This window comes from Gracilinanus agilis, chromosome 5, assembly GCF_016433145.1.
Source record: "Gracilinanus agilis isolate LMUSP501 chromosome 5, AgileGrace, whole genome shotgun sequence".
In the NCBI taxonomy this organism is placed as follows: domain Eukaryota; kingdom Metazoa; phylum Chordata; class Mammalia; order Didelphimorphia; family Didelphidae; genus Gracilinanus; species Gracilinanus agilis.
The window spans coordinates 160,147,471-160,161,847 of NC_058134.1; the positions used below are offsets into that span (position 1 = coordinate 160,147,471).

The 14,377-nt window shown below is 35.8% G+C and overlaps 1 protein-coding gene across 3 annotated transcripts in view; it reads left to right on the forward strand.

Annotated features, from left to right (window-relative positions):
- Positions 1–2,284: 2,284 nt before the first annotated feature.
- Positions 2,285–14,377, forward strand: part of CD36 (CD36 molecule) — a 54,338-nt gene continuing 42,245 nt past the window's right edge. Inside the window, exons 1-2 of one of the 3 annotated variants that reach the window (XM_044678583.1) lie at positions 2,311–2,361; positions 5,495–5,561. The gene's annotated coding sequence lies outside the window, so the exon portion shown is untranslated. Of the gene's footprint in view, positions 2,362–5,465; positions 5,562–14,377 lie in introns of those variants that run through there. The other 2 variants (XM_044678584.1, XM_044678585.1) reach the window with 2 other exon arrangements.

Below are 14,377 nucleotides of genomic sequence, written 5' to 3' on the forward strand. Positions count from 1 at the left end.
CTATTTTTTTAAAATTAGCATTTAAATTGAAACTCATTGTTTAGGAGACTCTTACAAGGTTTATTTTCAGAATAATTATGAGTTCTCTCCCTGCCTCACCACCAACCTCTATGTATCTGGTTCATTACAAGGGATAAGGACCAATGCTATAATTTCATTAGAAAATGAAATTCCCTCCACCAAAGTAGATTGGAGAAGGGAGATTGAAGGTAATAAATATTTTCACAACATCTTCTGTCACTGTGCTTTATGCTTTACAAATATAATCTCATTTGATCCTCACTATCCTGCAAGGTAGGTATTGCATTATCCCCATTCTACAGATTAGGAAACAGAGGCAGAATTAAGTGACTCACATAGTATCACACAGGTATTCCATTCTAAGCCCAGATTTGAAAACAGATCTTCCTGACGCTTCTGTCTTTGAATACAATGTTGGGTCTGAATTCAGTTCCAAGCTTAGACTATAGTAGTGTGACCATGGGTACATCACTTAACTCTGCCTCAGTTTCCTAATCTGTAAAATGATTTGGAGAAGAAAACAGCAAGCCGTTCCAGTATCTTTGCCCAAAAAAACCCCAAAAAGGGTCAGGAAGAGTTGAATATGATTGAAAACAACCAAACAAAATTTCTTCACTTCAGACCTAACTCAGTCCCTTGGGTCCACTTAGCTGCTTCAACTCTGCCTCCCCCCCCCCCAATTTTTTTCTTTTGGCATGTATACTCTTGGTGAATTGTCTGAGCCACTGGGAGCTTAAGTGACTTGCTCAGGGTCACATAGCTGAGGTATATTTAGGAGATGGGAACTGAACCTACAACTATTTGAAGCAAAATGTAATCATATAAATGTTTCTCTCTTGAACACTTCTGTTTTGTTAATTTTATACTTTTTTCACTCCCTTAGCAATGGGGCATTCCCAAACTTTTAGGAATGAACTGTAAGAAAAGAGAGATAATAAAATATTAAATGGTCCCATTTTTAAAACTTTAATATAGGTTCCTTATTTTGGGTCAGCCCCAGATACCTTTTATATATGCTCAATCTGCCTTACCCTATATATTCAAAACAACAAGTTTGTTTTAGTACTCTTTCTAGATTCTTAGGACATTCAGTTCTCTCTCTATCTACATGAGAATTAAAAAGTACACTAGGGAGACCTGGATGTATCTAAATACCAAGGTCAGAAGAAACTAAAAGTCAATCCAGTGGCAATGACTAGTTTTAACATGATCTGAAGAACTAAGAGTCTGCATGTTGCCTTATTTCAGGATTGGAGCTGGGATTTTCTGTTTGACTGGCCCTTCTGTGAAATGACTATTTTATTTCTCTGAGGACTCTTTCTATAGAAATCCTATGGGTTTCTTTTATCTAAAATCCTTCCCTTATTATATCCAGATCTTTGTGTTTGGACAATATAAATCAAAATGAACAACTTTACTTTGAAAATTACCCTTCACCTTCATAACCGTAGAATCCTTATTATGCCTTTATTTTTAATCATTTGGTTTGAAAGTCACTTGATGGCAGTAAAATTTTTGAAATCTCCCTAGAATTTGGTACTTTCTGAACATGAGAATTCAACAAAAAGCAGATAATAATATCTTGGCTTGAGCATTTGAAGGACATTTTTTGCAGATAGCATTGTGCTCCTTAGCTTCTATGAAACAAACAGAAACTGGATAAATACATAAGGACTTCCAGTTAGAACAATAGATCATTTCCTTTTTTTCTAGGTCTGTATTTCATCTTTGCTGATTGACAGGGACTTTTCAGCTATTAAAAAAAAACAAAAACAAAATACTGTTTTAACCAACTCAATTTTGATTTTTGAAAGTATATCAATATAGTTTAATGAATAAAAAAGACATCAATTTCACAATGGGCATCTCACCATTCTCACGAGACAACTCTGAAAAACCAAGTGATATATGAGGAAGTGAGTTGATGACTACTGTTTCACACCCCCAGCTTCTGTATTTGAACTTATAATTGTACAACAGAACATATTATTGGCAGCTCAGCAACTAAGTTCCCCTTTGTCTGCCTGGCCCCTGTCTTACTTGGATGAGAATTTTATAAAAAGAAAAAAAAATGCTGCTCTTAGTATTTACCATGAGATATAGGTGATAGGTCTTTTTCAGACCAGAGCAGTACAAATCGTTTTTTTTTTTTTTTTTCCTGGCAACAAACTACACACTGTGATCTGACGTCTTCTTGAATATTTAAACTCTCTCACAGTCTTTAGTGGAAGTTTTTTTTCAGTGTGAGGATTTAGCTACAGATGTTACTTGACCCTAATGAGCACTGTATGAACAAATACTGCAATAATCAATTGAAATTTCATTCTCAGCTTTACAAAGGTAAGTCATAGGTTACTATATAAATCAGTTAATTAAGGGATTTTCCTGTCTTCCAGGAGACAATGGGACATAAAGTGTCTCTGTAAACGCTATAAAAGAAGTGTGTACAATTTAACTGTTTTTTTACCTAGTTCTAAATCTCTAAGTTAGAAAGAAACATTGTATGTTATTTTTGTAGTGTCCAATATTTACTCCTAGTTCTCTGAAGAAAAGGACATTATTTGTGATGCACTGCAAATCTTTTCATAGGCTATATTAAGAAATTTAACACTTTTTTTGCTCAATAGCCAACTGCATTTCACCTTTTTATGACAATCTTTTTTATTCATGTATGGAAATAACATTTTAAATATTTGATATTTAATGCTTAGGTATTATTAATATCATATTCTCAGCAATACAGTTTTTAAAATATATTTTAAGACATGCAATAAAATTGTTTTTAAAATATATTCACTTCAGTCAGAGGAATGGGATTCAAGCTCAGATGTTGTAACTTGTCATTTATGTGGCATTGAGAAAACCAGTTTCCTTCTATTGGTCTCAGTTTCCTTCTCTGTAAAATGAGAATATTTGGATAAATGAACCTTATTACCCTTTAACTATTAAATCTATGACCCTACATGTTTTTTGTTCTTTAATATATTTTTGTTCTTAATTTTAATTTTTATCACTATATATTTATCTGTCTGTTGTGGTGAATAAGCAACCTAGATGTTATTGCTTGGGTTTATGTATTACTTGACTTGCTCCCCCTATTGATAGCAACATATCAAACTGTTCCACACGATTACTTAATTGTGGACATCAGCAATAGATTATTAATCTGTTTGAGTTGCACAACTAAATGGACTAGACTGGTTAGGTAACTAATGTAATGTGTGTTTGAGTATGTTTTTTCATAGTTAAACATTAATAAGTAGGCTAAATCCCTACAGATTTATAATCCCAGTAACAATATGCGATGACGAATTGATGAGAATTTACCTTTTAGTGCGACTAAATATAGCAAGATAATAAAAAAAAATGTTAGTTGTTTCTCTTGAAGTCTAAATGGATATTGAGTCTGAACAAAGGTGATGCCCTTTCAGAAGAATGGCTTCGGAAACAGTCATAATTCATCTCAGGCACTATGTTTGAACTATAATTGTCATGAAGTGGATTCTCTAGAGCATATACTTGCAGATATCTTGGCAAATATATAAAGTAGGTTAGATGAGTCATTCTGTGTGGTTTGGGTACCGTATTACATAAATGAAGCTAAAATTTTAACCAGTAGAGATGATATACAAATTCTAATTAGAATTTTTAGAAATAGAAATTTTTCTAGTTCCAAGTTGAAGATTGAAAATAGTGCTAATGTAGTCTATTGGATTAGGTAGTGACAATCATAGTGGAAAATCCATGTGTTTTTCTTTTAGTTTGCAAAATCACTTGATTATGATATTGCCACTCTTCTCCCCTTCGCCCCTCCCTCATAGCATTGGATGCCAAGTAACTGTAGTGAGTGAGGTAGCTGTATATAGCCACAGTGGTGTATTTGGACAAAATGTACAATCATTATTGGTATTTGTCTAGGAAGCTGAGGTTTACACCCTTATTTGTGTGTATGTGTATTATTTTCTTAAATTGATTACTACCTTTGTTCTGAATTCTTGTCTCAGAGACTTCTATAACAATATTCCTTTGTATTCTGATAAATCTTTGGCAGATTTCCCTTTTCCCCCAGCATACTCCTGAGGAATGGAAGTACTACTGTTTTAAGGGATTATTTTATTATTTTATTAGTTATTTCAATGATTTTTACTTATTTTCTGCAAATACTCCAGTATATATATTTTATTGCATGTCTTAATATATATATATATGTATATATATCCATTTGCTTTTTTTCCTTCCAGGATTTACCCAGAATGACCCCTTAGCTAAATCTGCAACAAGTCCTCCTATATTCTGGAAATAAGATTTTAGAGCCCCTTCTGTTCCACAAAAAAGTAGTTCTGGAATGGAATAGATCCCAAACTTGAGGACCAGATATAGAGAAGACAGAGCCAGTGAGAGACATGGCAACGACCCTCTATTTTAAGCAAAGATGTAAAAAGAGAAGACTGTTATCTCACATGGTGTAATGATCTATACCCTGTTTAGAGTCAGATTACTTGGGTATAAATCACTTTCCCTTTCTCTTAGACTAAGTGTTAAGAGCCCCGTTTAACAAATCTTATCTCTGACTAGTTAGTATTAGAATGAAGATCTCTTGATTCCTAACTTACCACTTTTTCCATCACAGTTTTGTTGACTTTCAGATGTAAAGTCCTTGCATGTGAACTATTAACAGATATACACAAAGGTTTGGTACAAAAGAATAAAGGAAGAACAATTGAAATCAAGCTATTTTTAGTAAATCATTTTCAATAAGTTGAATTCTAATCACTGTTTGATTAACCTCAACTTTTTTTTTCAAAATAATCAGTTATTTGAAGAAATAACTTCTTAAATTGAGTTCTATCTGTTTAAATAGGCTTGAAGAAATGAAACAGGTAAGGTTGGGGAGAAATTTGAAATACCAGATGATAGAGTAGGTCAGAAGATGCTATGTTTATTGTTAGCTTTTTTGGCAGGGAACAATAAATAAATAAATATGGGTAGATGAAGATCTGAGTCACATATCTTCTCTTCAGTCAGAAAACTCTCTCCAGAATCCATCATCCACTTGTGGTAGGACTTTTAGAAGATTAGAACTGATTTTGTTGTTTAGCTTTCACATTTTACATCCCAGGAAATCCCACTTGTGGGTCATGTCTCTTCTGGGTGGGGTTTCCCAAGTCACATAGCATCTATCCACATATGAGAATAATTACAGGTTCTCTAAAAAACAATGTTCTGTGATATCCTGGCATATAGGAGGGGTTCCTTAGAGTACAGACTATAATAGGATTTGTCATCAAGTCAACCCCTCACTTTCTACAGGACTGCCAATTTGGTAGTCAGAAGTTCTAGCTTGGAAAAACTACTATGGATTAAAGAACAAGAAGAGGTCTTCTTTTGCTATTGTGTGTGTGTGTGTGTGTGTGTGTGTGTTTTACCAAAAAAGTGTCTGAGTGATTAGAAAGAGTTTTTCTTTGTTTTTAAGTGGAAAAGGAGAGAATACTCAAGATTGGGGAAAAAAGCCATCTGGTCTAACTTTGGGATCATTGAAGGTATGTAATCAGGGAGAAGTTTTAACAATGCATGTCCTTTTTTCCTCTTGTTTTCTATTCTAGCTATTTCTTTCTCTTTTTCTGTTTCTCTATCCCTTATCTAAAATTAAAATTTTTAAACCTGTTTAAAATATCTATTCTATTCCAGATACCACTGACACTCTGATTTTTTTTAAAGTAGAAATAGTTTGGAATGAAAACTATATCTTTAATCCACATATTTGGGGTTCAGAGAACTTTAGTTGGTCTATCTGATTTCATGAATCAAAAGAATGTCAAATGTACAAGGCATTCATCTTGCACTTCAAGAATAACTGCATGCAGAATGGCAAATTATAAGGTTCTTTGACAGTTTAAAGAAGGGTGATTTTCCAACTAGCATGTGGTATGGCAAAATGACTTTTTTCCTATACTCAGCTATAAGTTTGACATAATTTGTACTTATGTTCTTTCCCTAAGGTCCTCTTGGGTAAAAAAAATATGATAAAGATGATGATGATGATAATATGTGCTGAAATGGGTATATTATAGAAATATAAAACCTGATTATAATAATACTTATTCCTTTGGACATCAAAACATTTAAGAGTCACAAATCATCCTGAGCATTAACAATATTCATCCACTTTTAAAAAAGGATGCTTCTTAAATGTTAGAAAAAATATTTGTTTCATACTTGAACAGAATACCTCTTTCAAAATGCAACATAATAGGTGGAATTGTAGGAAACTAGCTAATTACTTTATATCATAAAAATACTATGAAACAATACAAGATTAATGTGTTAGATAAACTGTACATCTGAATCAGTAGAAGAAATACTTAAGTGAAGAAAGCAGAAAAGGATGAGGATATGGCTGGGTGGGGAAACCAGAGGTTTTACTGGTGAAGCTGGTTGTCTTGAAATAGAGAGTTAAGGTATCTCCCTGCTTTGTCCTTAGTATATCTTATCTTGCTTAATCTAATTAAAGAGAAAATGACTCTTATGCAAAGCTACTATACAACAACCTTGTACCCAGAGCATTTTGAGTCACAAAAAGAATCACATTGAGAATGCAGCTTAAAATATAAAGAGGGAGCCATTCGATAGCTAGCATTACTCTCAGCATGCTAGTTTCTCAGTTTTTCAGTTGTGTTAAAACCTTTGTGACCTCACTTGGGGTTCTCCTGGCAAAGATACTATGGAATGGTTTGCCATTTCCTTTTCCAGCTCATTTTTTTTTTGGTTCAGGAAAATGAGGCAGTTAAATGACTTGTCTAGGGTCACACAGTCAGTCAGTTTCTGAGGCCAGATTTGAACTCAGCAGAACGCGTCTTCCTGATATTCTTGTCTTCTGGTGCCACCTATCTGCCCAATTTCTTAGGTAGATCTTTATACATTGCCTTGCTAACATACTTACCTATTTTGGTCATCAGCTATTTGATATGAAGAGCCTACTGAGAAATATTTGTATTTTATTTTTCAATGTTTGATATATTTCTCCTGCCACTTTCTCCAACAATCCCATACCTTCACAAAAGCAAAATCATTGAGTAGGCTGTATTTATCTTCTTTATGACAACTCTCCTATTTTTTCAAACTCTTATGAGCATAGTAGTAGTTAACAATAGGAGCAGGAATAGCAGTAGCAGTACTAATAGTGATCATTGCATTTGTTTTTGGAGGAGTTCTGGAGCAGTGCAAAAAGTATGGAGTCAGAATACTTGAGTTTAAATGCCACTTCTGATGCAACCTGTTTCGCCTCGGGCAAGTAATACCAGCTTTTATTAAGGCAGCTAGCTTTTATATAGAATTTATTATGTGGCAAGCTCTGTGTTGTGTTATGAACTTTACAAATACTATCATATTTTTATCCTCACAACAATCCTCAGAGTCATAGAAACTATTATTATCCCTATTTTACTGGTGAAGAAACTGAGGCAGATAACAGTTATATGACTTGACTAAGATAACATAACTAGTAAGTATCTGAGGCTGGATTTGAACTCAAGTCTTCCTGACTTCATGCCCAGCATTCTATCTAGTGCAGTCACTAGCTGACTCTGCAAGTCAGATCATATTCTTAGAACTTAATTTCCTGATGTGTAAAAGAGGGAATCAGATTCTGAAATCTCTTCTGGCTGTAGACCTATAATCTTATGTGACAGAAGCATTTCCCAAATAGAAAAACAGCAACAATAGAACACCTTTGTGGCTTACATCTATAACTTTAATGTTAACCTAAATGTGTAGGAAGGCCAATGAACCAATTTCATGTTGGTGGTGGTTCTAGTGCCTTCTCTTGGTCATATCTCTCCTCATTTTTTTAAAGGGAAATATAGAAATTACTAGAGTCAGACTAGGGTGGTAAAGGATACTGCTACTTATTAAGAATATTTCAATAATGCTATTCTTTTCAAGAGTAGGGAACTTACATGAAATTGGCTCAGTAAATGAACTTCCCCTGACAAGCTTCCAGATTCTCTCTAAAAAAATGCATTAGTGGAAAGTGGTAGATTTTGTAGAGAATATTTCCAGAGATTATAGCGAATACCCAGAATAACTAGAATTGTTTGGTTTGGGAAAATTTAGAGCAGTCTTCCCAGGGGAGGCATGTCCTATAGATAGGATGACAGTGAGATTCTTCTTGAATAGATGACAGAATAACCAGGCAATGTAAGTGGTTTAAGATGTGTCTATAATAACTCTTCAGGATCATGTCAAAAAACATCCATCTAAATGCGATTACTTGAGATAAGGATATTACAAGTGCATTTTTAGAAATGTCTTGTCTTCAAAAGGTAAATGAGATAAAGAGTGACATTTAATTTGCCACAATTGAGTACAGAGAAAGTTTTAGCTATGATTTTAGGATAGCAAATGAGTGTGTAAATATTTTTAATTTTATTTTTAAAGACGCGATAAAAGAGAGTTTTTAGACAATGATCTTTGTACACAGTGACTTTGAAGAGGACCAACATTCTTTTGAGGAACTAGTTTGTAGTGTGACTCTGCCTTCTATAACAAAGGAATCTGTGGTTTAATGTGACTCATTTTTAATCAGAAGTAGAATGAAGAAAAATTACTAAAGAGATTGAAGTGTGTCTTCAGACTGTGCTTTATTTTTCAGAGACTTAGTGTCATACATTTTTAGACATGGATTTTTTAGGTCAGTGTCAGTCTATTTGGGTTCAAGTTCTAAAATCTATACATCTGACCATTTCTCACTTATCCCAAGTTAAATAAATTTATGAAGTTCCAATCCTGGCATTTAAAATCCTTTGTTATATTATCCCATCCTCCATTTTATTTTTTCTTTCTAATTATTCTCTATTTAAGTCAAACTGACCTATTAGCTATTCTATCCTCATGACATTTTTTTTCCAGCCTATGTGTCTTTGACTAGGTGTATGTATGAAATGCTCTCCTGACCCATGCTTTGTAAAATCCTGGCTTATCCTGTTCCAAGTTGAATAATAATACAGCAAATAAATCTGACCTTGTTATAATTTCTTTGCTGATGAAAATAGGCAGCTATTCTTTTTTTAAAGTTATATTGATGTGTTTTTCATTACAAACATTTATATATTAATACTTTCTTATAAGAGACCATCAATAACAAAATAAAACAGGTAAGGAAAATTAGTAACTGTTGTTGTTTAGTTGTTTCAGTGATATCTGCTTCTTTGTGACCCAATTTGAGGTTTTCTTGGCAAAGATACTAGAATGGTTTGCCATTACCTTCTCCACCTCATTTAACAAAATTACATAACTTGCTCAGGGTCACACAGCTGGGAAGTGCCTATGGGCAGATTTGAACTCAGACAGATGAATCTTCCTGACTCCAGGCTCAACATTCTACCCACTGCACCAACTTTTCAATATAGTTTGTTTGAAGTCATGAAAGGTGCTTTTATTGATCCCTAGTTCTCATAGATTTCAAAGTTGTTTGTTTTTACAGGGATGTTATTATTGTATAATTTATTCTGCTTCTGCTCCTTTCCTTGTTCATCAGTTTATAAAATTCTTCAATGTTGTTCTTTTTTGTAATTTTGATATTTTATCAAAATGATGAATGTTAGAAGGGATTTTGAGAAACAAGTGCATGAATGCTGTGTTGAAGGTCAATTGAATGGATAGAACCATTCTGAAAAGCAATTCAGAATTTTTCAAGTTACTAAACAATAATTAACAGGGCTGTTTGACCTAAGTTTATCTCTTCCAAGTCTATACCCGAAAGATATGAAAGAAAGAGATAACCATCTTTTCTATTTGTATACACACGCACACACAAAAAGAAATGAGATATCTATATGAAGGTATAAATGTATAACATTTATATTATATATGTGGAGTGAGAAATTAGTGTATTATTCTCAGGGTAATAGTTATGAATATATCCAAAATGAATATGCCTAGGACTGCAGTAAAATTCGTCTCTCCTTGGATTGCCTCACTCCATTCAGAATACGAAAAGCCTGTTACATACTTTTGATTAAAGTGAAACAGAAACAACTCATGTCTTTACGGTACTATACAAAGAATTTTGGGGATTGTGGGATGTGTCCTTCAAGGTGATACTTTTAGATGTTAGTAAGTTTGTGCTTTCTCCCAGTTTCTGTAAAATGTGCCCCATGTATCCTATATCCATCCGCATTGAGTAACTATGCAGATTAGACTCTTTAACCAAACCTAACCCAGAGTGTTCCCACAGAATGTGTGCTTACGTAAAGTAGAGCCTCCAACTGGTGAGAGGGGGTGATAACGGAATTCTGCCGGTCTTAGAGAGGAGCTTCCAATGGAATTGGGGAGTTAGAGAGGGAGTTCCAATGGAATTCTGCAGGAGTTATTTGAGAGGGTGTTCCAATGGAATTCTGCGGGAGTTAGAGAGGGGGTTCCAACGGAATTCTCCGGTAGTTAGGGAGGGGGTTCCAATGGAATTCTGCGGGAGTTAGAGATGGCTTCCGGGTCTCTTGATCGCCACTGTGCACAGATGGTTCCCTGACCAGGAAACCAAAGCAACAGAGGGTGCCTCAGTTTCCCTATCTGAATAATTATTTGTTCAAATGGGTAGACTAGGTCTCTCATTACGCTTCTAAAGAACTTGGGTATTGAAAGAGAAATGAGAAAGCCAAAGCAGAGCAGAAAGCAGTAAACCCTGGCCAGCTAAGAAGAAACTCATTCCTGAGTATCAATAGGGACTCCTGGTGAGAGAGATAACAATGGTGGGTGGTTTAAGAGGTTGGGATCCTAGAGAGGAGACCATGGGACAGAGACAATCCACAGTAGAGAGACAGGCTATACTAGATAAGGCTGAGCTGAACAGGAGAGAGTAAGCCTGTACCTCTCAGGACAGTTTGAGATTATAATGACAAGCTTGGAATAGGTCCCCCCATTTTGTAGCCTATGTCAGGAACGTTTTTTGTTAAATACAGTTGTTTTCAATGGTCTGGATTAGAAGTGGGCAGCCAGAACTGGAAATACTGGCCAAAATATGGGTCAGAAGAAACCTCAGTTTGTGAGAGTTTGTATTTGACAATCAGTAGGAGAAAAATGAGTACTAATGAGGAAAAGGCCTGTGCCGCCCTGTGGCTTCTGGACACAGAGATATTTGTATGTAGGAGAAGGAAGAAGGGAATGAAGCAGCAGTGGGAGGAAGGGGAAGGATTCTGAGTGGGGAGAGGAGGTAGAGAACACTTGGGATGCACTGGAGTCTCTTCCACGCCCCCTTATCTCTTCCTTCCTCCCCCTGTTCCTGTTTTCCAGGCTCAGGTGGTTCCTGTTCCTACACCTTCCCTCCCAGGGTCAGTGCTTTCCCCACCACAACCAGCACTCATGCCTCCAGATGCTCCTCTGATTCCATGAGCTCCTCTACTGCCTCAGACCAAGGCAGCCGCAATGGTTTCCCCAGATCCATACAGATCTATATTAAGAGAGTTTTTATTATTTTCTCCTTTTTTCTTTTTAAGAGGAAAAGGAGCAACAGGATGTCTTAGTAAGAAGCCCCCTGCTGTGCAGGTTGTATCTAGGAGAAAGAAGTTAGTCAGTGACAGTTCAAAGGGTGTGGCCCAGTGTGATTAGTTAATTCTGGGCTGTTGGAAAGTGCTTTTGTCTCTGGGTCTCCTGGGGAGAGGGCTTGCTACTAGCACTCTCTCTGGTTGGAGACAGAGAATGGAATTAAGCCCTTAATAACTTTATTGATGATTAATAATAACTTGGGTAGATAAGGTAGATAGATAGTGGTTATATGATTAGATAGAGTAGGAGAGTAGGCAAGGGCTTTCGCCTAGAAGAAGATACTGCCCTCTGAGGCAGATAGATTTAGGGTTTTTTAGAGAAAATTATTTAGGATTAGGATCTGGGGTATAGTTATAAGTTATTATAAGATTACTTTCACTTTCCTCCTTCCTATTTCCTATCCATGTTTCCTAATAATAAACTAAGTGTTTTGCATTTAATAAACTGCACATTGGCTTTTGTTCAAACTCCTACCCCCAAAAATTTAACCCTTCATATCTATGACCAGAGAACTTAAGAGATTATTAGAAGAACAGACAAATCTCCCTTTTTGAGGAGTGACAAAACAGTATCCACTCAGAGAGGTCCTGCTGAGGCAGGGTGTAGTGTGTATCAGTGCACCCCTCAGCACTTCTGAAGTGTGGAGCTTTAAAAGGGAAACAAGAAATTCATTAGAAGTCCCTCTAGGAGTGGCAGAGCAGGTTGATCAGTTTTTAGGACTGAATCTCTATCCTTGGCCAGAGCTAATAGCAATTTTATGACAGTTATTCACTGAAAAGGAGCGAGGACAGATTAGAAGGGCAGCAATGCGAGCCTGGGATGCTGAACATGAGCTTGAACGGGGGCCAAATGGCAAGCAAAAATACCCCATAAGAGATCTGTGCTGGAATAATAATGAGCCTGCCCAACATATGAATGTGAGGGATCTCAGGAAGATGATTATTCAAGGTATAAGAACAGCAATGCTCCAGAGTCAGAATTTAAATAGAATCCATAAGCCTAAACAGAAAAAGGATGAGACCCTTACTGAATTCATAAATAGAATGAGGGAAGCATTTAGCAATTCTCTGGTATATATCTGACTGAACCTTTTGGACAAGGTCTCTTAAAAACCTATTTTATAACTAATGCATGGTCAGATATCCACAAAATCTAAAAGATAGAATTGTTACAATGGGGTCAGTCAGGAGAGAGGATGAGGAAGAGAAGAACAGAGCCAAAGTTCTTGTTCAAGTTACTAAGGAGCTACAGAATGGACAGAAGAAGTCTTTGCAGATTAAATTGAAGAAAAAATTTTCTTAGAAATAGAGGCAGAAAAGGGAGAGGAGTAGAAGAAGGATCTAGAATTGGAGTGAGAGGGGGAGAAAACCCAAGACCTACTTGAGGACCTCCCTTCCCCTTCTCTGGTTCTTCCTTCTATTCCCCAAGTGCCACCTCCTTCTGCTCCTGTTCCCCCTTACCAATACCACCACCCCCTCTTATAGGCTCACTTTCTCCTACTGTTCCTTAACTTTCATCAGCTCCTCCACTACTACAGCTATAAGCAGAGCAGAGCAACTTCCTCTTACATGGAATGGTGAAGCAGTGCCCACTGAGGGAAACTCCACTAGGACACAAAATTGGCTATGATAATGCTCCCTTTAGTGGCTCCAAAGGGAGGAAGAATGAGCAAAAGTCTCCCTTACCTGGGGAAGTCAACCTATGTACAGATGAGTCCTCACTAGTATTAGATGGAAAAAGAAGAAATGACTATGTGATAACTGAGGGAAAGAAAGAGCCTCTATTGAATAGAGGTCACCCTCCAGAGGCCAGTTCAAACCTGTGAGCTATGTGTTCTAAATCAGGCCCTGAAAATACTGGGAGACTGAGGAGGAAACATATATACTTACTCAAAATATGGATGGGGAGTAGTTCATATATTTGGAGAAATTTGGAGTGAACTAGGAATGATTTTTAGTAAGGGAAAGGAGTGAGCATATATTGAGCTGCTAAAGAAAGTGCTTAAAAATATGTTTGAGTCAGAACAATTGGTTGTGATTTACATGAATGGACTTCAAAAGGGAAATTCCTTTGAAGTAAGGAGAAACAGATTAATAGATGAAGAAGATAGGAAAAATAGAGTTGAGGAATTTTGCATTTTTCTCTCTGCTATTTCTAGGAGACAGAGTGTGGAAATATGTGTTCTACATTTCCTCCTTCTTCCTCTGATGGCCAGAGAGAGAGAGAGAGGCAGAGGAGGTGGAAGAGGACAGAAAGGGATATCCCGCAATTAGAAGGTGTTAATTTAAAGGTTGATATATGTGATTTTGGAAAATAACAAATGATTCTGGAATGTATTTGTGGAAATAAGTGAAGTGATTGTAAAAGTAATTCACAGTTGCAAATTATTTATTAGTTAATAAGATTCCAGAAGGGTTCTATTCTTTTTTAGTTATATGTTCCCATTGAGATTTAAAGTGAACAATGGTTAGAGATTTGAATGTTCGAACATGCCAAAAATGTTTGTTATTTGAGTATTTGGGGATTGAAATCACATGGCTAGTCAGCCTGATTGGCCTATTATTTGCTGCCTGTTTAATGAAAAAACGAGGCTTAAATTTAGTGTAATGTGTAATTTTAAGAAGATTCTGTATAATCTAAATTGTTGGGTTTACAAAGGAAAATGTGGAAATATTATTATATTATTATGATTCTGCTAAAATGTAGACATGTTTCGATGTGAATGTGTTTAGATGCAATTTGTTAGAATGTGATTGTGTTGAATCACAAATGATTTATGATTTGTACTGCAAACTAAATTAATGTGTGAAGTGAATTG